Here is a 26,291-nt window from a genome sequence, read left to right as displayed (position 1 = left end):
ATTCTGACCTGAGAATGGCTGAAAGTGGCCCAGTCTGATGCTCTTTAGGGTACTTATCTGCCCATGAAGAGCTTCCAACCTGTTACATTCCCAGAGAACAGAAAGGTAATGAGCAAAGCTGGAACCAGGCATTAAGGAAAAGGAAACTTTAGTTCGCTCCTTCTGCCTGTCATTTCATGGTTTTAGAGCTGAAGGGCATATAATACATACATTTCCTCTGACACAGGTGGCAGGGAAGTGGTCTGCAAGGTTACCAGCCAGTCAGCCTCAGAGACCTGGAGAGCTTCTGCGAGCTGAACTCAGGAGTTGCTAAAGCAGTTTCAGCAGCTCCTGGGCTCACATGGGTAGTGTGCAGTGTCAGTGTCACTGGTCTTGCTTCCCTCTTTCTATAAACCCAGCATTTAAAATCCTTAGGCTATTTTTTTAATGTCCACATCACAGTGGGAAAAAAAAATGACCACACAAACGTGACAATTTTCAAGTACTTTATCTAAATAAAATAGAATAGAATTTTACAGGACAAATACAAGATTTTTTTTTTTTTTAGTAGGCAGATCTATTCACTGAATCTTCAAGCTCTGTGCTAACAGAAAGACTGTATCATAGCCTTTAGCATAGCCTTATAACATCTATCATAACCACGAATATTATTTTACCAAAGAACACCAGAAAAATTAAATGTAATGCTTGGAACATATATCCCATCTTATTTCTGGATTCCAAACATCAACCAACTAATTCAAAATTTGAAAGCATATTTATTAATGTATTGCCAAATAGAAGTTCCAGCCTAACAAAACCCACCAAAAACACCCTAAAGTTTAAGGAAAGATTCTTATAAACTCCATCAGGGCCATCACACTTCTCTGCTTTGGCAATGAACACTAACTCCTGTGGCTTATTAGCAACACTTTGGTATCACAGCTCTATAAAAATTTAACAAAGAGATGCCACTCCCATAGAAGCTTGAAGCTTTGAGTACGAGATGAAAAAAGAGCAGATAAAGAAAGACATGGGTAGAGCAATGTGATTCTGAGAGCAGTTGCACCAGCTGCCCAATTACTATTGATTTTTTCATGGGCATCCTCATAGAAGTGACTCTGAAGAAGAACAGCAATGACTTCATGGGATTTGGGATGGAGTTCCTTTCTAGGTGCTTGCTAGAAATTTGTGAAAAATGGTATAATGTACAAGGGGGATCAGGTCAGTATTCTGGAAACATCGTACATCTAACATTCATTTAGGAACTGCATATTGAACACACAAGTCTTTAATGAGATGGCACACCTTTCTCAATTTACATTTTAATTGCTTTAATACTGAAGCAGAATTTCTTACTGAATTTAGGACTAGCACGTGTTGATACAGGAGCTGTTCTAAACCTTGGGGAATGAGAAAAAGGGAGACAAAATGTACTACATCACAATGCTTAGAAAATCTATCAAAACCAGTAACAAAATACTTAGGGTTTAACTATGAGAAGAAAATGTTATATATTTCTTGCACCAAAAAAACATACTGTTTATGTAATAAGCAAAGATCAGGATTAAAGCTAATAATCATGTGCAACTTTTTTTTTAAAGGTAATACTTTGTAATTAGAGTTTAACCTTAAAAAGTTGAAGTACAATTTGCAGTTTAAAAACCTTAAAAACTACTTCTTAAGCAGTCTGTCATGTAAACTATAAGAATATTCTTGTGAAACAATTAAGTGAGCCAAGCTCAAAGACGTAAAACTACATACGTAGTTCCTCATACTTAAATCTTAACGTTATTAAAATAAAATACATTAACTAAAATTAGTGTACATTACATGGCTTCTGAACCCTTCAAAAGACAAATGATAACAAACTGGTTACAGAAAAAGGAAAAAAAAATACAAAAAATACTTTTTTTTCAAAAGCACCTGGCTTTTGATGAAAGTATGAAATACTTTGAAATTGCTTTCTGAAGGCATCTTCTGATTCAAGCACAGTTAGCTCAAAAGGTAGCTATTTTATTTGCTTTGGATACTGCAGTTAAACAGTTAATTTTTAAAAGCTGAGTTTCTAAAATGCTTACTTCAGAGTCTGTCTTACATTATAAATCATACTTTTTTGCAGAAGGGAACCACAAACAACTTCATGGTTTAGGAGGAAGCCTTGTGACCTGTATGCCTAGGCTGAGTATCACATTGTGATGTTGGTAACTTTAATCCTCACTTATGGGACAGACTAACACAAATGAAGCAAGTCAAAAGTTATGTTCAAGAACTCTCAGAATACCAGGCTGTCTCCCAGAAGCAGCAGAAAAAGCCCTGGTTAGTGCTCTTCTTCCTCTCTTGCCCTCTGCCTTCTACACAAAATAATAATAAAAAACCCCCCTCACTTTACCAGGAGGACAAAATTAAGAATGAAGCATTCAAATGTGCATACCTATTTTATATATAGATGGCACAGATGGCTGTAATTAAGATGCAGCAGAAAAAGTTAGGCTAAATCTAATTTTTAGATGTTTATAGTAAATATTTAAGATTTGTCAAATTTTAATTCATTACAAATTGTTCTCTCTGGATACCTGTATCTGGGAGAACTTTTCTGCAAAATCTGAAGTAAGGAAAGCACTTATAAAGCTTGAGAATTGGTTACAAAAATGAGTGGTGGTGTTTAGGGGTTTTTTACACGCTGAAATATGCTAAGTTTTGTGCCAAAAGTTCTAAGTCATCAACAGGAAATAATGAAAGCATCTCTGTCACTTTAAACCTCTGTGAATAGGACTTAACATTATCAAACTCTTGTTACATTTTACACATCAAAATACAGAGAAAAAAAAAAAAAATTGCTATGCCACCATCTCACTCTTCATACAATGATCACCAATAAAACATTCTCCGTGCTTTAAATACCAAGGTTGAAAAGTGGCAATAATGTTGAGAGTTGACTTGAATAAAACATAGTGTAGGCTAGTGAGAGAATTAATTATTTCCTCATTTATATGCTTGTGGGATAGAGAGTCTAGCAACTTAGGTTACAATCTCTTTATGCTGGCATATGCACCCACAAGTTTAAGGTTAAAGTTATTGCTCAATTTAGTAATTTGAGACTTTGGGCTTACTGCCTCAGCCATAAAAACTTTCATCCAGGTGGAGTATTTTCTTTCAGACACATATCTTTCACAGCTGCAGTTTGTGGAGAAAACAGGATTTTAAGAATGGCTTTGGTTTTCTTTGCACTGTTGCATTTAAAAAGGGATGCAACTGGGGCAGCTGCAGCATAGACCAGAATCAGTTTAAGAAAAAGCTCTGCATAGATGTGGCTAAAGTAACTGCTACATTAATTTTAATTGTGTTGTCTACTATACTCGCATTTGCCATTTAAATGAAATGTGGTAAATCAACTGTGGAGTAGGTACACATACGTTAGGAGAGACAAGATACTGTGCAGCCAAATCAAAGGTGTCTTGTGATAGCTGGACAAAGGCAGCATTCCTGCAGGTAGTCAGGGGGAAAAAATCCAGCAGCACAAGTTAAAAGGAGCAATCTGTTGTGGTGTATCCTTTTTTTTTTTTTTTTTTTTTTTTTTTTTTTTTTTTTTTTTTCCTTTATTGAACAGTAATTCAGTAGGATGAAACAAAGGAATCATCATTCTATAATTATGCTCTGGAATACCCATTAGTCTCAACTGTAATTGCAAATTTACTTCAAAATTCATTCCAGGGCCTCACGTCTGTAGAAATTTTTTTTAAAAATAACAACAAAACTCTCAAAGTTCTGTGAAATTCAGGTAACACTTTAGACTTGTTCCCAATGCAACTGTCTGTCAAGGCCTTAATAATCTTAGTAATGTAATGTGCTGTACACTAGTCAGTGATATAAGAGAAATCACAGAATCACAGAACATCTTGAGTTGGAAGGGACCCACAAGGCTCATCTAAGTCCAACTCCCAGCCCTGCACAGGATAACCTCAAAAATCACATCATGTACCCGAGAGTGTTGTCTAAGAGTTTCTTAAATTCTGTCAGGCTTGGTGCCATGACCCCTTCCCTGGGGAGTGTGTTCCAGTGCCCAACCACCTTCCAGGTGAAGATATTCTGCTTAATGGTATTTTTAGGTTCCAGACATAAAATACAGCAGAACTTTTTTTAGGGCTAGCTCTTCAATCTGCAGGTTATGTAGACTTCTCAAATCTAAAACCAAAAGATTCGTACCTAGTCTACCAACACCAGCACCCTAAGACATTCTCTATCTAGATTAGAAGGCAAGGAAGCACAAAAAATGTTTAATGTTTTATTAGATTAAGTCAAGCTACAGACAGACATAGTGCTGGCATTTTAATCCCAAGCACAGTGTTTTATTATAAAAAGCTCACTATAGACTGTTCCACTGACTAAAGTAACAGTACACTTTAGGTAGAGTACACAAAACATTGTCAGTTTATTAAGGATTTGTAAAAGTGACTTCTGTGTCACAGGCTAATGCTGATAGCATCACTTTTTCATTACAAAGAAGTGAACAAGTGTCACTCAGCACTTGCATAAAGAGGTAGCTACAGCTGATGACTCTCAGGACACTTAACATCAGTGATAAACTAAAGAATACAAACCAGAGACTGGTAATGTTCTTAACCAGTGCAACACCTCCCATGCTGGCAGCATGTGAACACACTTCAGCCACCATGTTGCTTCTCCTGGTTTGTCCCTACCCCCACACACGTGCCCAAAGGATGGGAGCCTCTGCAAAAAAAACATCCAAACAATTTGCTTAGATGTGAGATTAACTGAACTGAGCTGGGTTGTTGTTTAAGACAAATGTCCTTTCTGAAATCAGATTCAATAGACAAAAAACTATAGAGAAACCACCACCAAGAGTTACAAGGCAACAGTTCAGAGAGTAAGGGACAGATGGGATGGGGCAGAAAGTCTGAAGAAATTTATGTATTTCTGTCAGATTGATCTGCCTAGAAAAAGTGAGAGTAAAGACAACCAGTACAGAGCACTGCCAGAACATGAAAGGAGGAATGGAGATGGCAACATAAAGAATTACAGAAAACCTCATGAGGAAGTTGACTGACCAATCTCTACAGGGTGCAACATGCCTGGCCTTGACTGAGTCCAGGATGTATTTTTCAAGTATGTTTGCTCAGCTTGGCACAAGTAAACAAGTCTGAAATTGCATGAGGGCCCAAAGCCAACCTTCTGGAGAACCTCTGGTAGAATCTGGCCAGACAAAAACTTTAATGCCAACTTCATTTTCAGTGGTGTTAAACTGATAGAATTGAAAACAAAACTTACTGTCTGCCAGGGCACATCCACAGAAAGTGAAACTAAACAGGACAGCTACACAGGGATGCTCATGAGGACGCCACACAGTAATATCTGAAAATCCCTTACACATTTAGAAACCTTAGCCTCTTCCTGAAGCAGAAGTTTCTCAGTTTGAAGAAGCTTTTTCATGTGCAAGAGTATCAGTTCTTAGGGTCATACTGCTACAGGATCTTGTAAATGTGAAAGAGGCCTATATGACAAATCTTCAAATGTAAGGATAGCTACACAAGGTCAGGTACTTACAATAAGACTGCACTGCAATAAGCATCATTCCTTTCTAAAAGCATACTCTCTCATTTGGAAATACTGAATATCTTAAGTCAGTACATTTCAACATAAAATCTACTGGTTTTATAACCAGCAATGTATTTCAAATAAAGTAAAAAGGCGAGGAAACAAATCTAGATTTTTCAATATCCAATCTCACAAAATACGCTGTATTTGAGAATGTCAGAGGAAAGCAACAATCACAGTATTCTACCACTGACTCTTGGCTCACAACAATACTACTGAGAGGACCAGTGCTCTATCTGTAGACTGCTGATAGTTCCACAGGTTGCATGTTTTGAATAAAATAAACAACACTTACTGTAATTTCTGTACTGTTACCCAAATAACTTAAAGCACTGAAAAGAACACTGCACACCATTTCAAGGAATATGCAATTTTTTCAGAGTTCCCTCTTACACTCAAGTAAGCTACACTTGGAAGACTAGACTAAATCTCTACTTAGTGCTGTATATTAATAACACAAATATCTATGGATGAAATTTTGTAAAATATACTCTGATTACATGAAAGGACTGTCTATTTCCATGTTTTCAAGTGGGAGGTGAAGAAAGCGCATTGAACTGTCTGAGACAGTTGACTAGCATTGTTCATAAACCTACTGGAGCAGAAAGAATCACGCACATACTTTTATTGTTTCCTGGAGGCATTCTTAACGTGCTGGTTTTGTTCCGTGTAAAGCTAAAAGACAATGTGACCCTGCTGATCTTTCAAAGAGATCTTGATTTTTTTTCAGATGAATGAACAAATCAATTTCCTTTTAACAAAGAGGTAATTTAACTAGTCAGCACTCCTTCAAAGCAACACATTCATTTAAGGTCTAAACACAGAATCTGGGAGATCATTGTGTGTCTAAAATGAGATGGATTCCTCTAACAAAGTATGTTTTCTACACAGTATTTAAGAAGGATTTTACAACATTTCTGAGAGACAACTTCAGGAACTATTTAACTCTTTTTAGTCCAAGCATCCTCCTTATCATGGTGCTGACTCTCCACAATCTCAAGAGTCATTGCTAACTAAGAACAAGCTGTTCAGGTAACTGCAGTGACAAGGATCATCACTTGCATCTTATGTACACCAGAAAATTAGGAGAACTGGAACTGCTGAACTTCTGATAAAATGTTTAATATACCCACTGGCAAAATTCTGACTTTGGCAGGAAATGGAAAAAGATATAATGGATCTAATCTAAAATTAATTTAAACAAACACAAAACTCAAAGAAGTATTTTTTAACTTTTGCCAGAACACCTCTGCTGAGATATTTGGCTGGTTTTTTCCACTGCATACAAACAGTTTAACAATTTACATAAAGGCTGTGGATAACAAAATTTAATTATAGTATGTCATATACAGTCCCTATTTAGGAAGATTATTCTTGACACCAGTGTAACTACAATGAAACAACCTTGTTGTATAACAATTTTTGGCTTCAAGATGAGTATCTAGCCAAAGAAAACAGAAAGAGAATAAAGATTTTAAAGAAATCCAGTATTACCTGAGCTTGAATCACAGAAGGGTTTGTACTGGAAAGAATCTTTAAAGATCAAAACGTCCAACCTTTCTGTCATGGGCAGGGACATATTTCAGTAGACCAGGCTGCCCAAAGTCCTGTCCAACCTGAGCTCGAACACTTCCAATCACAGAGCATCCACAACTTTGGAGAACCTGTTTCAGTGCCTCACCACCCTCATCATAAGATGTTTCTTCCCTACGTCCAATCCACAACTACTTCTTTCTGTTTAAAGTCAGTGCCTCATGGCTCGCCCAAACTGGCCCTGGTAAAAAGCCTCTATCTTTCTTACAGAACCTCCTTTAATTATGGAAATGCTGCAACAAGGTCTCCCCAGAGCCTTCTCTACTCTGGGCTGAACAATTCCAACCCTTTCAGCATTTCTTCCTAGGAGAGGTATTTCAGGCCTCTGACCATTTTTGTGGAAGTCCTCTGGACTCACTCCAACAGGTCCACTCTTGTACTGGGGACCCCAGAGCTGGACACAGTGCTCCAAGTGGCATCTCACAAGAGCAGAGTTGGGCAGAGGGGAGATAACCTCCTTCGACCTGCTGGCCATGCAGTTCTATTACTTCTTTTATCAGTTCTCCTACTAATATAATCAAGAAACCTAGGGACTGATGCAGACACTATTACAATACAAATGACTGCTGTTCTTTGTAGAACTGCCTGGTACTGACTTTTCCCATGTAAGGTAAGGAACAGAAGAAGGGGAAATGCAAGATACCAGAGTCACTTACTTTGCAAAATCTGACCCATTTGGCATCAGAATTACATGAAACAGAACATTATACAGTCTTAAAGAAGGCGTCTGAAAAAAATATTCTGTTTAACCCAAGTAGTAAAATCTTTATCATTTTAATAGAGAAGTTCTTCAAGTATTTCCATGAAGCTTTCACCAGAAGTAACTGTACAGACACTGGGATCATAAATAACTGTACAGACACGGTGCCTGATGGTTAGTGGAACTTTCCCTGTGATCCTGTCCAGGGGTTATGCTGAAGCCAGACAGAGAAGACAACAACAGCACTCATGCCATTTCACCTATGCTCTCACTATTCCTTCTGGCAACCAGATAAGACAGTGGGAAAAGAGCAGCAGAAGTAATAGGCCTGGCTGAACTGCAGGAGCAAGAAAAATGCAGGAAACAAGGGGAAACAGTTAGCAGTAGGTTGAAAGGAGAAAGGACTCTACACAACTTTCCTCATCCAATGGGTCATTGCCATACGAGACAAATCAGGCAGGACTAATAGGTGTTTATTTTAACTAAAGGACATATTAGTAATGGGCCTACACAAGTAGGTGAATTGTGACTATCCTGACCAAACATTCCTTATTCTGATGTATTTTTATTTCTAGGAAATAGCTGAGGCTGCATAAGTCTCTTCTGATTATTTTTTTTTTTCTGCTGAATATTTCTGAATTAGTACGTACCTATACAGCTTATCAATACAATGTTCCCTCCAGTCAGGACAATGACATTTCCTATAGAAACAAAGAGAATTATAAACTAACAATTAATATTACTACCCTTCCTGACATCCAAGCTTAAGGAAAAACAATGTTATAATTTGCTTCAAAATTAGTATTTATATTAAAAATCTAAGCCATTAGCAAAGAAAGTGGATGTTCTATCATAGAAATAAAAGAATTTTTAATTTTACTTTTTCTCTGTTCTTTTCACAGCTAATATTGCTGAGAAGTTTGGAAGCATCAGCTGGGGAGTTTTCTGCTCACTCCTGCCTGGTGTAAACTTCAGCTCAAATGCCCAAAAAATATTATAGAATCATAGATGTAATTTTTTTAAAATCATTCTTTTAGAAATCTTTTTACATCTGTCTCTTACAGTCTTTCTTAAATAGCAAAATTTTGATATAAATCCTATTTTTTATATTCTGAACCACAACATCCAGGTCACCAGGTTCTTACATCTTGTGTCTGATGGAACATTTCACTATTGCATCCACTGTTTCAATTTCTTATTATGCCTGAAAACAAAAAACCCTCTGTTCACACAGAAATGTGTCATAACAATAAAAGAGCATCTGTGCTCCAACAAATCCAGTGGCATTTGTACTAAGGTTAACCAGTTTGCAGTAAATTTTCATCCTATATTATTGCAATACAGTTGTAGAGTGCTAGGAATGGTTTTGTTTTACTGGTTTAGCACACAGACTACATCATACGTCACATCATCAGCCCATATAATCAAATTATTCTTCCTTCAAAGTATTTTAACAATTTTCAACTTCAACAGCAATTGTCATAAGAGTGGATTAAACCAGATCCAGACATCTCTTTGGTCCCGTGCTTATGCTCAAAGCTAAAGGCAGGCAGACAAGGAGGCTGTTCCAAGGTATCTGAGGCAAAATACAATCTCAGCCAAACTTTATGACCCGAAACTATTATGTCAAAGCAATGTTTGACCTAGGTAAATGGCTACTTGATACAGCAAAGGATAAGGATGTAGACCAGCAGATTCTAGATGAAAACTAGTGCCCAGATTTGTGAAACAGTCCATGATTTTCCAGAGAAGAAAGAGAGCAAGTGTTTTAGGTACTGAGAAATAAAAAGTCCTTGACGGCAATAAGGGTTCCCATCCCTGCACTTAAAATTGAGATTTAACTAACTAGAAAGAACTAGGATGGGGCTGAACTTCTGGCAGAATCTGATATCCTCTCCAGAAGAATTCTGTGGAAACACCAAAATGAGTTTAAAATATGTTAAAGACCCGCAGGACTTGCATTCCTGTTTTATTTAGCTTCTTCTGCATGCTACAAAATGTTTTCTTTGACTGCAAACCTAGAAATTTACAGAATCCATTATATTTCCCAAAAGCAGTCAGTCCCATTTCTTACAGAAAGAACTGTAAAAAGCTTAATTAGACAATGAATATTCTGCTGAGGGAAGAAATTTCTTTAGTCCACTAACTTAGTGATCTTGTCCTGAAATCAGACTTCTTAAGTCAACACTTATATTTATTCAAGAGTCTTCTTACTATTTTTTTATCCACAGTGTACAATACTTAAAAAGCTGTAATAGATTCTTGGAGCTAATGTGTTCTTGAGATGCTGAGTTCAACTGATTTTCAGTTTGAAGATCTGAAAAATTACCTGTCTTCTACAACAGCCTATGACAGTAAAACCTTTAACCTTTTATAGCTCCATCGCACAACTTCAAAAAGACGAATTACAAAAAACATTAAACAAGCCTCTACAAAACTAAAAAAGCAAAATTGACAGGTTTTTTTCAGCTCTGTAGATTTGGAAGGGTTGTAGCATAAATTAAAAATTAGGTCTGACAAAGACTGGTAAGAATCCTCTGCTGTTTTGGAAGTTATTTCAGACTGACTTGTAAAAAAAAAGTGCTAATCTTCAAAAATAAATCTGAATTTTGCTTAGGAATAAATATCTAAGACTCTAAATGGGGAAAAAACTAGTTTATTTCTACTTTGAAAGAATGTAATCCCTAACAGCAATTCCGTTTCAAGATTTTAGCTAAGGCAAGCTGAAAATTATTTTCATTATATATATATATATATTCAAACATTATTAATGATAACTAGATAATATAATTATCTCATTTACCACTTCTACTATTTATATGTCAACATTTTAATAATTAATACAACTTATTGTAAGCTTTCATGAAACAGCTTCATATCTGGTTTGCAGCCAAATTTCTATTTGTTTTAGACTTCACAAATGAAAAATCAATCAGACAATACACAACTTTAGTTCTTTTAAAATCTCGTTGTTACCAACATATGCATGTTCATCTCTCATTTTGTTTTCAAGTATTGTAAACATAATAATGGTTATACTGGATGAGGTATACTTGTCTACTCATCTCATTCCTTGTCCAGAGTTAACAGCAGAGTGTACCAATGAAAAGTACAAAAACTGGGCAAGAACAGATGGATACTTCTATATAACACTCTCCCAGTCTCAAGCAATTTGCCACTTGATGAATTTTTGAGGTAGATATGCTAGATTTATATTAATAACCTGTACTGCATTTTTCTTCCACTATTTTGTTCAAAATCTCCCCAAATCTATGGAAAATTTTAACAGATAGAGCATCCTGAAATCTCACAGTTTAATTATTCATTGTGAAGAAATATCTGGTTTCAACTAGCAATTTGTTAAATTTCCTTTTAACTGTCTAAAAGAACTGAGAGGCAGATGGCAAAGAAAGTTTTCATATTTGCTCTCTGCATTCCACTTGCGATTTTAGAGATTTCTATCACGTCACCTTCTACAGGTGATCACCCTTATGTCATACTAATCTTTTGCTCTTTTACAGATTGATTAGACCTAATTCTGAAGAAATGGATTCTGTGCTATTTTTAGGATTATTTCTGCTTTTTCTGATCTATTTCCAATGTCACCAGCACTCTTTTAATTTAGGACATGTAAAATGAACGAATTCACATCATGGCAGCAGAGCCTCTATTTTGACACTTCATTTACTTTTCGGAGTGATACTAAGGACTAAGCTAATTTTCTTCATAGTTTTTAATATAACATTGAGATCTTGTTTATAAACTGTAATAATTAAGACATATTTAGGACCCCTTTTTCCCCCCAATCATGTGAGTCTTTAAGTTTTAGCTATATTGAATTTTATATCCACCACTGTGTCTGATAAAATCCTTTTTTAGTGGGCACTCTTTGTAGTATCACTAATTACTGTCTTTTCTATATTAATTATCCTCACATTCAACAGCAAAAGTCCTAGCACTGATCTGTCTGGGATCAGTAACCGTCAACCACTGTAAAAACTGTCTCTTTATTTCCATCCATATCCATAAACATCTTTAAACCAGCGACTTCTGCATGCGATGGACTCTCGCTCTTTCCCAAAGCTGTTTGGATTCTTTAAAACTTCTAAGTAAACGATCATGGGATACACCACTTGAAAACTCAACCAGATTATAACAAATGTATTTTGCCAAGTTCTTCAAAGAATTTAAGTAAGTTTGTGAGATCAGACTTTCCATTATGGTATTACATTGACTGATCCTCAGGACATCACATTTATCGACATGTCTGCTAATTATGACATCATATTACGTGATTTCTACTAATATTTCAGGAACAGCATCTTGCTTAAGGCATCTGCTGTCCAACAAGCCTGTCGTGGAGTCTTTTAAAAATTGCATCATGTTAACCCACCCGCAGTAATCATTCATAAAGTTAGTTCTTAAGAGAGAGATTAAATGTAACAAAATGCAGAGAGGGTTGCACAGGGTTTTTTTTAGAACAAAGAGTTCTAAAGAAAATTGTATTTGCACTGAAAAACTAACTCAAAACAGAATTTTCACAGTTTTTCCACAAGATTTAACACAGATTGTCAGTTCTGAGATTAGACCTACAAAATCAGACCCTGGCTCTCATCACAAAGTACTTCGGCAAACAATATTTAATGAAGGGATGGTGTCTGCTAATTTCCTTTTACCTTGCTAGATTCAGCCAGAATGAGGAAACCTCTAAAGCACATCCAAAGTATTTTTTACATTGAGATAGAATAGTGATATTTGTCATTTAAGAATGTTGCACTATTTTAGACTTCACTCCCCATTTTCTCATGAAAGACCTCCTTTCTCTGAGAAATGCTGAACTAATTATCAAGGAAAGACTACAGCTAGATGCTACAAAGGAGAGAGAAAAGCATAAGCAGTCTTATGGGTCTTTTCTCTTACTCCGGCAATGTTCAAGGTATCACATATGCAGACCTTGCTTCTTTTTACTTCTCTCTACTTCATTGCAACCACAAATAAAAGGAAACTTCCTCCCAAAATTGCCTCTCTTCCACCTATTTTCTTGTTCCCATATTCTCCTGTAGTCAGTAAAGCTTGTCATTCTCTTTACTGCTCTTCACTTCATGTTTCCTGGAGAAGAACAAGGAGATACCTCACAGAAAACCCTTGCATAGCTGAAGTGTACTTGAAAACTTTCACCAGTCTTCCCAATATGAAGAAAATGTCTCTATTCAGACACAGATTTAAGCATTCAACACTATTTATACAGTCAGAAAATACTTGGAAGCAGAACATTGCAGTCAAAAAAAAGGGAATGATTATAAAAAGATTCAGACTGTAACTGACAGTTGTGCTGGACTGTCACAGAATCAGATCACCTGAGGTACCAGATTTAAGCCTGTTCAATTTCAGATTGCTAATGGTCATACAGTAACGCTCCCCTCCTGAGCAAAAGCCTTTGGCTTGGTATCCAGTACCCAAGATCCTCTGATGCCTTGTCCATGCATTGACCCTTGTGTACTGCCCAGATTTCAGTAGGATGTTTCTCTTGTTTAGGGTTTTTTTACAGAAAACTGGTGCCTTACTTTTTTTAATAGATGGTTACTGTGCCAGCAAGCAGACATTCTGAAAAGCAGCATTCACTAGACCTACATTCCCTGTGTTTATAATACTGCTTGCTCACACCACCATCTGCTATCAAAATACATAATGTGGAGTTCACACAGTTTATGTTCATTGCCACTGCTGCTCCTTCCACATCTGCTTCACAGAGTTCCCAGAGTCATAAGAAAAGAATGAACTGACAGTGCTGTAGCACAGCTACTTCACCCGTGGATTTGGTACTTCTGGTTAGGTAAGAGACTTTTAGGACCTCCTGTGTCCCTTATTTGCTGCTACATTAGACGGGGAGGTCCTGCAGAACAGAAAGATCCAGGTCACCCTCCTGACGCGGGAGGTGTCAGTGACACTGCACAGGAGGTTCTCGGCCAGTGCTATTTCCGAATGCCGCTCACAAAGTCACAGAGGACATCTGCACAGGGGTTTCCCCTGCTGTGGTGGTGCTGCTGGGACTGAGACATACATTCCCTTCCTGCTGTCTCCACAGCTAGGCATGCCTCCTCACATAACGGAAGACTTTAAAGGCTACCAAACCTGGCTGCAAAGCAGTGACAGCTGATATTCAGCCCAAGATGGCTCCTGGCCACTTGAGAGTATGGAATCCAGACTGCTGGTGGAGAAGAGCAGGTTTACTGCTGTCTGTTAAGTCATCATGTCTCTCTTTCAGCTTGACAAGCCCATTCAGCCTCCTCTACCATGACTCATAAAGCAGTTCTTACACAGCCTGACCTATGCCTAGAAAAGTTCAATCATCAATCCAGCATTTACTAGGTACTAACAAACTTATATTTGGCTGTCTGAAAACGAGACAGAAATCCACCGGGGTAAGGTCCAAGAATACAGAGTTTGTTAAAGGAAAAAAATCTCACTACCAGTTGCAGAGATTTGTGGGAGCAAAGACAAGCAGTGGCAGACGAGATGAAAGCTGGGGGAACCAGCTGTATTAACCTCAGCAGCTTGCAGACTTGAGATGCTCAGGAATCCCTTGGTGACCACCTCATGAAAAACCTACTCCAGTGCCAATGTAACACACAGGCACTTATTTAAGAATAGTTCTTCCTGTTTGTAAAGTAAAAGGCACCACAAGAGAACATTCCCTATCCCCACTCTCTGCCAGAAAAAAAGCGACAAAAAAAAGTGCGTTTCTTTTCCCCACATACTTCTTACTCATTTTTTGGGTTGTTCTCCTCCCCAGGGCCCACTTCCCTGCTCAGATCAGTGTGAGACCTCTATCAGACTTCCCTGAAAGCTTCAAAATTTATAGAGTAAATTTTATAGTTACTATGAAGCATGCACTTAGCAAGATGGAAATCTGCCTCCAGTATCTTTTTATGACACTAATGTTGCTTGAGAAACTTACACTGTGGTTTCTAAAGTGGTTTTAATTGACACCAGAGCTGATACTGCCCTTTTTGTTTCTGATCCATCCCCTCTGTTAATCCATATTTCCACAATTTCCCTTGTTGGTTTATTTTGGTGGCTGTACAGAGAAGCAGAATAGATCTAACTCAGATCAATTCCCTCTTCTGGGTTTTCTTCCTGGATGCTGATGGTCCAAACAGCCAGAGCACGGCAGCAGTGATAGGGAGGCAGTATTTGTACCAGTGCATATTGTAGGGAATGGAAATGCTTTCAAAACAGTGTTTATTCATACTGAAGTGCAGACAGAGGTAGAAACATCACCAATGTGCAAACTGTACAAAGCCCACAGTTGGTTGGGTGCTGGAGGCAAGGCAGTACCACTGCATTAGCTAAAGTTAAAACAGTTTTCATGAAATTTCTTTTGTAGTCCAGCATTATTTTATCAGCTGTTACTCTGACAGTGGCCATAGGGAAAGGGACAGTGGATGGAGCATGGACTAGAAGATGCTACTGGGTGGAGTGGGAGACTGCAGGTACAGAGCAGGCACCACAGTACCAAAGGCAGCACTGGCTGCTGCAAACTGCACCCAAGCTTGCAATAACCGTGTCGGGCAGCATGGGTTAGGTACAAAGGAGTATCAAATTATATCAGGATGCAAAGTCACAGGAAGTAACTGATACAGCAATTTCACCTCAGCCCTTTGCAAAAATGTCAGCAAAATGGGTACCCTGTCTGAGTCCAGTTTTAATTTCACTAAGCAAAACCCCACACGATTGTTAATAGCAGCAACTCATGGTATTCAGGTGCCTGACACTAGGCAAGCAGGACCTGTGTGGAAAGACAACTAAAATCCCTCTAAAATGGGCAGTGAAAGGACAAAAGTGAGCTTGCATTTACTAGAGGGAAAAAATCCAAGCTGTCCTACCCTGACTGTCAAAAAGCAGGTATAGGTGAAAAAGGTTTAGTGTAGCTGCAGGGGCCCAGCAGGACTCCAGTGAGAACATCTACTAAATTGGCATAAAGCTTTTTGAACAAACACAGTGTTGAAGGAGGGAGAGGTGAGAAACATATCTAATGTAGTCCCTCTCCCCCTGCACTTTGGGAAAGAGAGATGTTTAACAACAATACCTTCCTTCCCCCTGTTGCACCCCTATCTCGTAATAGCCTTAAAACTTGCTGGGGAACAATCTGTCGATCTGATTTTCAATTGCTGCTAGATATGAAGAAACAATATTTTATCAGTAGTTGAGATATTCATTAGAGGTTTTAAGTTTTAAGGTCTACTGAAAATTTCAACAGGCACAAACAGCTTTAAAAATCTACTCTGGTATCACTTTATCTACTCATACAGCATCCTGCACAGCAAGAAGGATGTTCCAATTGCACTAAACTACCCTCTGGAAAATAAAGGCAAAATAAGCAACAGACAAGAAATGAGAGAAATGGAAGACTATTTGTTATAAAGTAAGAAGTACCTCAGAAGCAAACATTTAACACCTTAAAAACCAGCCACAACTAACAATATCTAGTAATCAAAATATACCTCTATAAAGAGAGAAAATAAATACAAGAGACTCCCTTTTTGAACTGTAGTTTGTGTGGAAACCTATTGTGTTGCAACAGAAAGGCATGAGGTTGGAATGTTCCAGGAAACGAGGGTGATGGAACCACCTACTCTAAAAGGCACATAATCCACCTAGGCAAAAACTTGCTCATTTTTTCAGGATGTAATCAAGTGTCTGAGTGACATGGAAATCTTATTTCCTAGTCAATTAGAATGGCAAACTGTATTTTAAAAAGCCCAAAACTTTGCATTTTGCAGCCTCATATCTCATTGAATCCATTTTAAAAACAGAATACTGCACTCATATCTTCAACTCTGTGTGGATAGATTTTAAAGCCACTTTCATTTCATAGAATGTAGCACATTTAAATAAAAATTATTTGTTATCTCTCAACTGTAGGGAACTGGGGCCACAACATACAATTATTGCATCAGAACATTTCTTGTGTGCCCTCAGCTGTTTGGATACAGCAGCTGGGTGGGCAGTTTAGAAAGAGAACAGGAATCATCAAACAGTTACAGTAAGCAGGCTCAGGCAGCACTGGGGAAAATAAAGTATGCAATAGCTAAAACAAGGCATGACTAGGATGGACTGTCTGGCTTTTAGGAATGTGAAAGGATTTAGTTTCACAGTAAGCCATGGGTAAACTGTTTCAAGAGTATTTTTCTGTTCAGAGTTCATACTGAGGTTTTATGTTTCAAAAAAACTTTTTTGAACACCTCCATTTAGCACTAACCCGGTCTGCTTTGATCTGAATGTCATCATTCCTTTGAAGAAGTTAAAACATGCTGAAGACTCACAGAAAATACTATTTGTTTTTCCTAGAAACTGTATTATTCATACAGAAGTTATTCCCAAAAAAATCATGATTTTGGGATTTAGGATCTCTTCCCTTGAGCTCATGAGATTCTAAAATTAAGAACCTTTGCCTATTTGCAAAATAACAAAGGACATAATTATAAGTAACTCTTCATGACTACCCTAATACCACAACCTAACAAAACTAAAATTAATTCAGTACACTTTTTCAAGCTTGTGACTAATTAAAGAGAAACTTGACTCATTATATTCATCATCTATTTGTATAGTAGAAAACTAGACAAATAGCTAAAAGAAGGGGGGAGGGATAAAAAAGTTAACCAATCATCTTCTTAAAAACTTATCTTAAAACTCTGGTTCTCCATACTGATTTTTTACTCATGCAGCAAAATACATGCAGCAAAAATCAACAGGATTTCTGAATAAAATTAAGAGGTATTTCCATGAAATAAAGACCAAATCAAGAGGCAACTTACATCACATTTACAGTAAAATTATGTGACTGTTTTATTAAGGTTTGTACACTTTACATTGCAAATACATCCAGAGTAACAAAGACTAAACCCTCCAAATTATCTCTTTTTAATTAAAGATTACAACAAAGTATTTTATACTAGAACATGTTGCCTGTCTAACCCCTATTCCAGACAAGTGTATTTAACTTTCTATTCCTTTATTAAGTAATTATAAACTTCAGGCAGCTTGCTTATTGAGAAAGTCTGAATTCATGAATTTGGGAGAGAAAAAAACCCAAACAAACCAACCACACAAAAAATACCCAACCTCACAAACAAATAAAAACCAGTATCCCAATTACAATTATTAATTTATTTCATTGCCTGAAAGAATGCACAAGTAATTGGTCTACTTCTACTAATAGTAAGTCATAGTACAGAAGAAAAACCCTTAACATACAACAGTCTGGGAAAAAAAAAATCTCATTAGGGATTAGTCTATTTCATGACAGACACATGAAAATTCAAAGCATTAAACTGACCACTTAAAACCTTTGACTAGGCAGAAGTCAAGTTAAAAAAACAGGGTTAGAGCCATATAGTACAGTTTACTTAAGACAATAGTATTATTCTCTTCTACAGAACTTCACAGCTCTCTGGGCCAAACACATCAGCTGGGTCAGAACCAGCTGTATGCAGAGGAGGGAGGAAACAGTTGTGCAACCATATCATGAGATATGGAGCAAGCACTTATTTACATTAGAAGGAACCTCTGGAGGTCATCTGCTTCTATCCTCTACTCAAGCCAGTCTTCAGAGCTTCAAAGGCTGCTCAATGCCATTCTCAATAAGTTCAGAGTATCTCCAAGCATGGAGATCCCACAGCCTCTTCAGACCACATATCCCAACATCTGACCCAACATCAGTGATGATAATTTTTCCTAATGTCTAACTGAAACGTCCCTTGCTTGAACTTTTTCTATTGTCTCTAGCCCTATCACCCAGCTCCTCCAAGAGGAGTCTGGTTCTGTTTTTTCTGTACCCTCCCATTACCACTGCCCTAGTCTTCTTTGAACAGAGGACACCCAGCTCTTCCAGCTTCTCTTTTTACATTATGTGCTTCTGTACCCTAATTATCCTGGCAGTCTTCCTCTAGGCCTGTTTCAGAACGTCAGCTCCTCTCCTACACCAAGCAGCACAAAACTAGACACTGTTTTTGATGCCATCACACAAATGTCAAGCTGACAGAAATACTCACTTCTCTCAGTGACTGGCTTCATTCTTGCTCAAAGGTACCTTGCTGACTCACATTCAACTCCATGTCCACCAGCAAAGCGATGTCACTTGCTGTGATGTTGCTCTCTAGCCATCGGTCCCAGGCTGTACTGCTGTGTAGTTGTTCTGTTCCTATGTTCAGATTCTGCTGAACACCAACCATGAGGTTCTTGTCAGCCCATTTCTCCAGCCTGTCAAGGTCTCAGAGGAGAAGCCCTTCCCTCCAGCCTACACAACCTGGTGTCATCAACAAGCTTGCTGACGGTGCATTCCATCACCTCATCCAGGTAGTTAATTAAGATTATAAATGCAAAGTTGCACTATTTAATTTCACTGAATTTTAATTATCATGTCCTGAAAAGGATAAAGGACTTCCATGCAGTTCCATTTTAACTAATTAACAGGTTGGTAAATGAGATGTTACAAAGGACTTGTACTTCAACACACAAGTAAGTCACCAAATAAAGCCTCTTCAGTTGTTTTTTTTTTTTTTTTAATGGGCAGTTTGCACTCGGTGACTCACTGAAATAGCTCCAATGAAAGATTTCTCTCCAACACATCCTTCTAAATATGGAGAACTAAATACACAAAGTATCTGTGTCAGTGACTCTAAAGAAGTCTGGGAAAAGGGCCTAAATTAAGAGCCATTGTATATTTATACTGCAATAAGCTACAGAGCTATTAGTAATGTCTCAGTACTGCAGGCTGTGTACTTCCATGCACAAACTTTCAGAGAATGCAAGTAACAGGAATTCTTTCATAAAGAACAAATGCTTTGTCTTAGAATATTTAACTCACAATGCTTCATAGACCTAGATAATTTGCTAGTACAGTTTTGCAGTAGATCTATTTCTACAGAATAAGCATGCCAGATCATTGCTGAAGAATTGTGCTCTGCTACCATGAAGTCTGCTATATAGCTGAGTCTCAATACTTGAGTTTTAAAATATCAAAACCCCCAACCTACGAGTATATAGGTAACTTCATCAGTCAATGAAGTTCTTCAAATGTTAAAATGTATAACCTGCATTATTAGTACAGCTGGAACTTTGGTCTTCATAGTTTAGTAGGTACACATTTCTAGAGTTTCTTCACAACATTGATGAAGCTCACCATTTTTCATTGAAGAGAACCAGAACCAGAAATTTTCTGGGCTCTACTCTGCCACATTTCTACACATCTGTCTGTAGACTTTCAACATGGTAGAGGTAAACAGAGATGAATGTATTCACTTGCCCCTCAGCTGCTTAGAGATCTAAAACACAACAGTGGCACCTGGACTAAAGCATACAAAATGCTAAAAAAAAGACAATTCTGCAAGTAATTTGCAGAGGCAAGAAATAAGAAATAATATTTTTTTCTTAATAGGAAAAATAGTACTTATGGGAAAAATTTGATTACAACAGCATTTACAGATTGCTACTGTCAAAAATTAGTCCAGATATTGCATCCAGCCTTGCACATCTTACACACATAATAACCAATAGAAATACAAAGAAAAACACACAACTGCATATCACAGCAGTACAGTAACAGTCAAACCCTTAGTAGAGAGAAGAGTTCATCAATAAACTACAACTGCCCTAAAATCCCTATCTTAAGTCCATAATAAATTTTAATAGAATCAGTATTTGATGTATTTTATTTGCAAAAACATTGACAAGTACGTATCATGACCTTTTCTCATAATTTGTCAGCTATTTCTCCAAAGGCTGGTTCGTAACAGGAAATATTTCAATTATCATCATCAGTGCTTCATTTGAGCATCCTAAAAATCCTGTTTTTAATACAGTCAGTTTTGAGTATCTACACTTTTTTGATAGAAACACACTATTTGTAACTTTGCCATCAAAAATTCCTCTTAGAAATCCATTTGAAATAAAAGGGCAGGGGGGCATTGCTTATACCAACTAACATCTATGGAACTTCCCTGGAGCAGAAATCTTAAGTGGACTCAAACTAATAAATACATCAAATAGAATTTTCTCCTCTAACTTATTTCATTAGTAGGAATTTACAACCAGGGTCAAAACCGGGACACAAACAGGACACAATGTTCCTACATCTCTTAAAGTACCTGCTATAAGAACAAGCAGGACTTGTTTCAAAAACAGAATTATAAACTAAAAAAATTTAATTATTTTCTATGCTAAATTCCAAGAAGAGCAATCATCAGGTGAAGTACCTGTGGCAGAGAATCAGTTTCCAACTTATGTCCATCTAATCACAGTTGATCAGAGACTATATAAACCCGTCAAGAAATATGCCATTAGAATTAGCATTGTACATGTTAAGTGTATTTTCCCCAAAAAACCTTTGAAACCTCCAGAACTACATCTTTCCTCAAGAAAGGTGGGGATGGGAGAAGTGAGAAACTACGAACATCCCAACAGGACATTTTACAAAAATCATTATTTTAATTAAGATAATTACCACAAAATAAAACTGTAAGAATTTTCACAATTAGACAAAATCATTTTTATCACTTTTCCACTAAGTTATATCGACTAGGCTACCCCTAGTCGACATCATGTCGACCAAAATCCCAAGTTCTTTTCTGGCAGGCAGCTTTCCAGCCACTCAGCCCAAGCCTATAGTGCTTCATAGGGCTGTTGTGACCCAAGGGCAGGATCCAGCACTTGGCCTTGTTGCATCTCATACCACTGGCCTCAGCCCATGGATCCAGCCTGCCCAGATCCCACTGCAGAGCCTTCCTGCCCTCCAGCAGATCAACATTCTCACCCAACTTGGTGTCATCTGCAAACTGACTGAGGGTGCACTGGATCCCCTCTTCCAAATCATCAATGAAGATATTCAATAGGACAGGCTGCAATACTGAGCCCTGGGGAACACCAGTGACCAGCCACCAACTGGATGTAACTCTATACATCATCACCCTGTGAGCCTGGACATCCAGACACTTTTTTTTGCCCAGTGAAGAGTATGCCAGTGGTAACAGTTTGTCCAGGAGAATGCTGTGGGAAATGGTGTCAGAGGCTTTACTGATGTCTAGGTAGACAACTTCTGCAGTCTTTTGCTCATCCACTAAGCAGGTCACTCTGTCCTAGAAGATCAGCTTGGTCTAGCAGGACCTGGTTTTCAGAAACCCATGCTGGCTGGGCATGATCCCCTGGCCATCCTGTATGTGCCATGTGATGGCTCTCAGGATGATCTGCTCCATTACATTCTCTGGCCCTGAGGTCAGACTGACAGGCCTGTAGCTCCTCAGATCCTCCTTCCAACCCTTCTTGTATGTGTCACATTTCCTAACCTCTAGTCATCTGGGACCTCCACCATTAACCAGGATTGCTGGTAAATGATGGAAAGTAGTTCAGTGAGCACTTCTCCCAGTGCCATCAGTACCTTTGGGTGGATCCCACCCAGCTTCATAGACTTGTGAGTCTGTCAGTGGCATAGAAGGTCTCTGACTCTTTCACTTGGGATTACAGGCCCTTCATTCTGCTCCTTGTCTTTTTATTCCAGCTCAGAGGGCTGGGTACCCAGAGAACAACTGGTCATGCTATGCTATGCTCAGTTAAAAACTGAGAAAAAGAAAGCATTAAGAACCTCAGCCTCTTTCCTTATCTTTGTCACTTTGTTTACCCTCTCATGCAATAAAGGATGAGGATTCTCCTAGGCCTTCCTTTTATTACTAGTATATTAATAGAAACATTTTTTATCAACTTTTAAAGCAGTAGCCAGATTAAGTTCTAATTGGCTCTTCTAATTTTCTCCCTGGATAACCTCATGATATCCTTGTAGTCCTCCTGAGCTGCTGGCCATAGACTCTCCTATTTTTCCTGATTTCAAACCAGAACACTCTGTTCAGTCATGCTGGTCATATTCCCCAACAGCTCTTCTTTAGCCACATGGGGACAGCCCATTTCTGCACTTCTAGGATTTGCTTCCTCAAAAATGTCTGTCTTTCCTGGACTTCTCTCCCTTTTAGGAATGCCACCCAAAAGTTTTTCAACCAGTCTCCTCAATATGCTGGTCTGCCCTCCAGAAGTCCAAGGAAACAGCTCTGCTGAATCCCCCCTCGCCTCTCCAAGAATTGAAAACTCTGTAATTTCACAATTACTGTGCCCAAGACAGCCTCCAATCATCGTATCACCCACAACTGCTTCTCTGTTTGCGAACAGTAAGTCCGGCAGGGCACCTTCCCTAGCTGGCTTACTCTCCAACTGTGTCAGAAGTTCTCTTCAAGACACTCTGGGAACTGTTTCCTCTCCACTGCATTGTATTTCCAACAGACATCTGGTGAGTTCAAGTTCCCCAGGAGAAAAGGACTAGTGATTGTAATACTTCTCACAGCTGCTCAGAGAATATTTCGTCTGCCTCTGCAAGCAGGCTAGATGTAAGAGACTATCAACCAGGATATCTGCACTGTTGGCCTTGCCCCTGATTCTCACTCATAAACAACCCTATTGGCACCATGATTAAGTTCTAGACAATCCAAGCACTCCCTAAAGCACAGGGGTATTCCACTGCCTCTCCTTCCTTGCCTAACCCTTCTGAAGAGTTTACAGCCATCCACTGCAGCCCTCCAGTTGTGAGTCATCACACAACGACCATGTTTCCGTAATGGCAATTATATCATAATTTTCCTGCTGCACAATGGCTTCCAGCTCCTCCTGTTTGTTGCCTGTACTGCATGCACTGGAGCAGAAGCACTTCAATCAAGCTATTTATACCTCCACCTTTTTTGGGGAAGAAGTCCTAATTCCTGTATGATCACTCTCAGATGCTTCTGTGGTTTCTAACAGCTGAATAACCACTGGTCTTTGCTACCTCATGGATCTTCATCCCTTGTCTTCACTGAAATATAAGATCAAAGGACATCGCTAGCACACCATCCCTCAAACATGGGTGGGCTGCCCCCAGGCTTATCTCTAGTGAGCCTGGTTTTATCAGTTTCCCCTTCAAGTCTAGTTTAAAGCTTTTCTAATGAGCCCTTCTAACTCCTGTGCAAAGATCCTTTTCTCCCTTTGAGATAGGTGTACACTGTCTGTCGCCAGAAGGCCTGGTGTCATGTAAACCAACCCATGATCAAACCCCCAAAAATTCTGCCAGTCACACTAGGCTTGGAGCCATGAATTGATTGTTCCCTCATCATTCCCTGCAACTGAAAAGATGGAGAAGCACACTACTTGTGCTCCTGATTCCTTAACCAAGGCCCTGAAGTTTCTTGTCATTGCCCTCGTACTTCTTGCTGCAACTTCATTGCTGCCTACCTGAAAAAATAAAACCAATAATGGATATTAATCTGAGGGCCATACCAGGATAGGAAATATTCTCTCCACATCCTTAATCCAGGCCTCAGGGAAGCAAGAGACTTCCCCAAGAAGTGGGTCCTTCTCTTTAAGCCTTCTGTTCCCTTCAGAAGGGAGTCTCCCGCAACAATGATCCATCCTTTTTGCTTTGTGGGAGCAGATTTGATGCAGTGTTTAGGTCAATTTAACCTTGGCAGCACCAAGCTAGATGAAACCATCATCCTTGTAACTGTTTGGTTTCATGTGCAGAGGCTCCTAAGTATTATGGTAAAGGCATTTGAGAAGATAAGGCAGTCACAGAAGAGACACAGTTCTGCTGCACTGGGCAGGAACTTGTCACCATTGCCTCTTTATCCCTTAAAGTCACTGCACTCAGCTGGGCAGAGTGTTCCCTGGGAGTCTTCACATCATGACTGCTGCAAGTTCTTCAGGTGTGTCAAAATGGTAATCACAAGCCACTGGGAAACTCCTTTAAGTAGGGAAAAACCCCAAGAAATTTAATGAAAGTTTCTCCAACACAGAAGCCTGCACATAAAAACTATTTTATACATAATTAATAATATAGTGCCTCGGTTGTCACTATGTAATATATAAACTACACCAAGTTGTTGCCAAAGAATAATTTTACTATACTGAAGATTGTGTACAAACATTGATTTCTAGGTAAGTCTACCCACAAATATAAATCTTGCTTTTAGAGGACTAATTCTGTCCCCTTGTCCTCCTCATCACCACAGAGTTAAATGAGAAAAGTTACAAGAGTAACTTTTCTTTGCAACACTGTAACACAGCTGCTCCATACAGACACCTGAGCTAGGAAGGATCCCAAGCATTCAGCAGAGAGACCTTCCTATTTCGCAGCAGTAACCTTTTTACAATGTCTTCCCGTATTTTAGCTGCAATTATCTTCCAACAGGGTTCAGAAATTACCTTGTTTAAAATACAAATCTAAAGAAACCACCAAATGAAAATCTCTCTTGAGCAACTTCAACAAAACTCCTTAAAGAAAATTTGAGAATATTAGCAGTTACTACAAATAAGTTTAGCATTTGCCTTATCTAAAACAGTTAAAAACTCTTGTTCCTTGTCCTGTCAAAACAGGCCCCAGTAAAAAGTCTTTCTTGTGGGCTCCCTTTATATACCAAAAGGTTGCAACAGCATCTCCTTGGAGCCTTCTCTTCTCCAGGGTGAGGAACTCCAACTCTTCTCTTGGCCTTTCTTCATAGGAAAGCTGCTCCATGTTTGTGTCCCTCCTCCAGACCCGCTCCAACGCTTGAGGGGCCCTAGAGCTGGATGCAGCATCCCAGGTGGGGCCTCTCTCACCAGGGCACAGCAGAGGGGCAGAATCCCCTCCCTCACCCTGCTGGCCATGCTGCTTTTGATGCAGCCCAGGATACCACTGGACTTCTGGGCTGCAAGTGCAGACTGCCAGCTTATGTCCAGTTTTTCATCCAAAAGTACTCTCAAGTCCTCCTCGAGAGGGCTGCTCTCAACCCCTTCACTCCCAGCCTGTATCAATACCAGGAGTTGCCCTGACCCAGGTGGAGACCTTGCACTTGGCCTTCCACTGTCACAAGCAAAGACTAACTTGTCTGTCTCCAGTAACTCTTGAAGACATTTAGCAGTTATGAAGAAAAACAGTAGTTGTTAAACATTAAGTAGATGCATCTGGCTTGAACTTTCAATGTAAAATGTAATATAATCTTGCACGAAATAATCTTTCCCCCTAAAATTTACACGTAAGTGTGATTTCTATAATGCTCCATGGAAAACTATGTGGTACATATTTTAGGAGGAAAAAGCAAAAGCAGTAAGAGTCTTGCCTGATGATAATGATGTTGGAAACAGAATTTTCCGTGTCATTTTGAACATTTCAGAATTTCCACAGGGCTGCTCTTCAAGCAAAACAGATCTCTTTGCTATGTGTCATTACTAATCATGCAAACACAGTAATATGATTAGAAACGTAACTGGTTCAGCACACAGATCAGTAACCTCCAGCTTCTCAATTTTCCTTCTTACTGGCATGAGTCACCTTAGCAAAGCTGACAAAACT

General features: G+C 38.6%; 1 protein-coding gene across 4 annotated transcripts in view; it reads right to left on the bottom strand.

The window, feature by feature from the left end:
* Nucleotides 1-26,291, bottom strand: part of ANKIB1 (ankyrin repeat and IBR domain containing 1) — an 86,997-nt gene that overhangs the window by 58,193 nt on the left and 2,513 nt on the right. The window contains exon 2 of one of the 4 annotated variants that reach the window (XM_083870637.1): nucleotides 8,539-8,589. The exons of the other annotated variants lie outside the window; for them this stretch is intronic. The gene's annotated coding sequence lies outside the window, so the exon portion shown is untranslated. The remainder of the gene's footprint in view (nucleotides 1-8,538; nucleotides 8,590-26,291) is intronic. 4 annotated transcript variants of the gene reach the window in all.

Source organism: Zosterops lateralis (genome assembly GCF_965231275.1).
Source record: "Zosterops lateralis genome assembly, chromosome: 1".
Lineage (NCBI taxonomy): Eukaryota > Metazoa > Chordata > Aves > Passeriformes > Zosteropidae > Zosterops > Zosterops lateralis.
The sequence above is the reverse complement of the archived record's forward strand: the minus strand, read 5'-3'. Positions and strand labels throughout refer to the sequence as shown.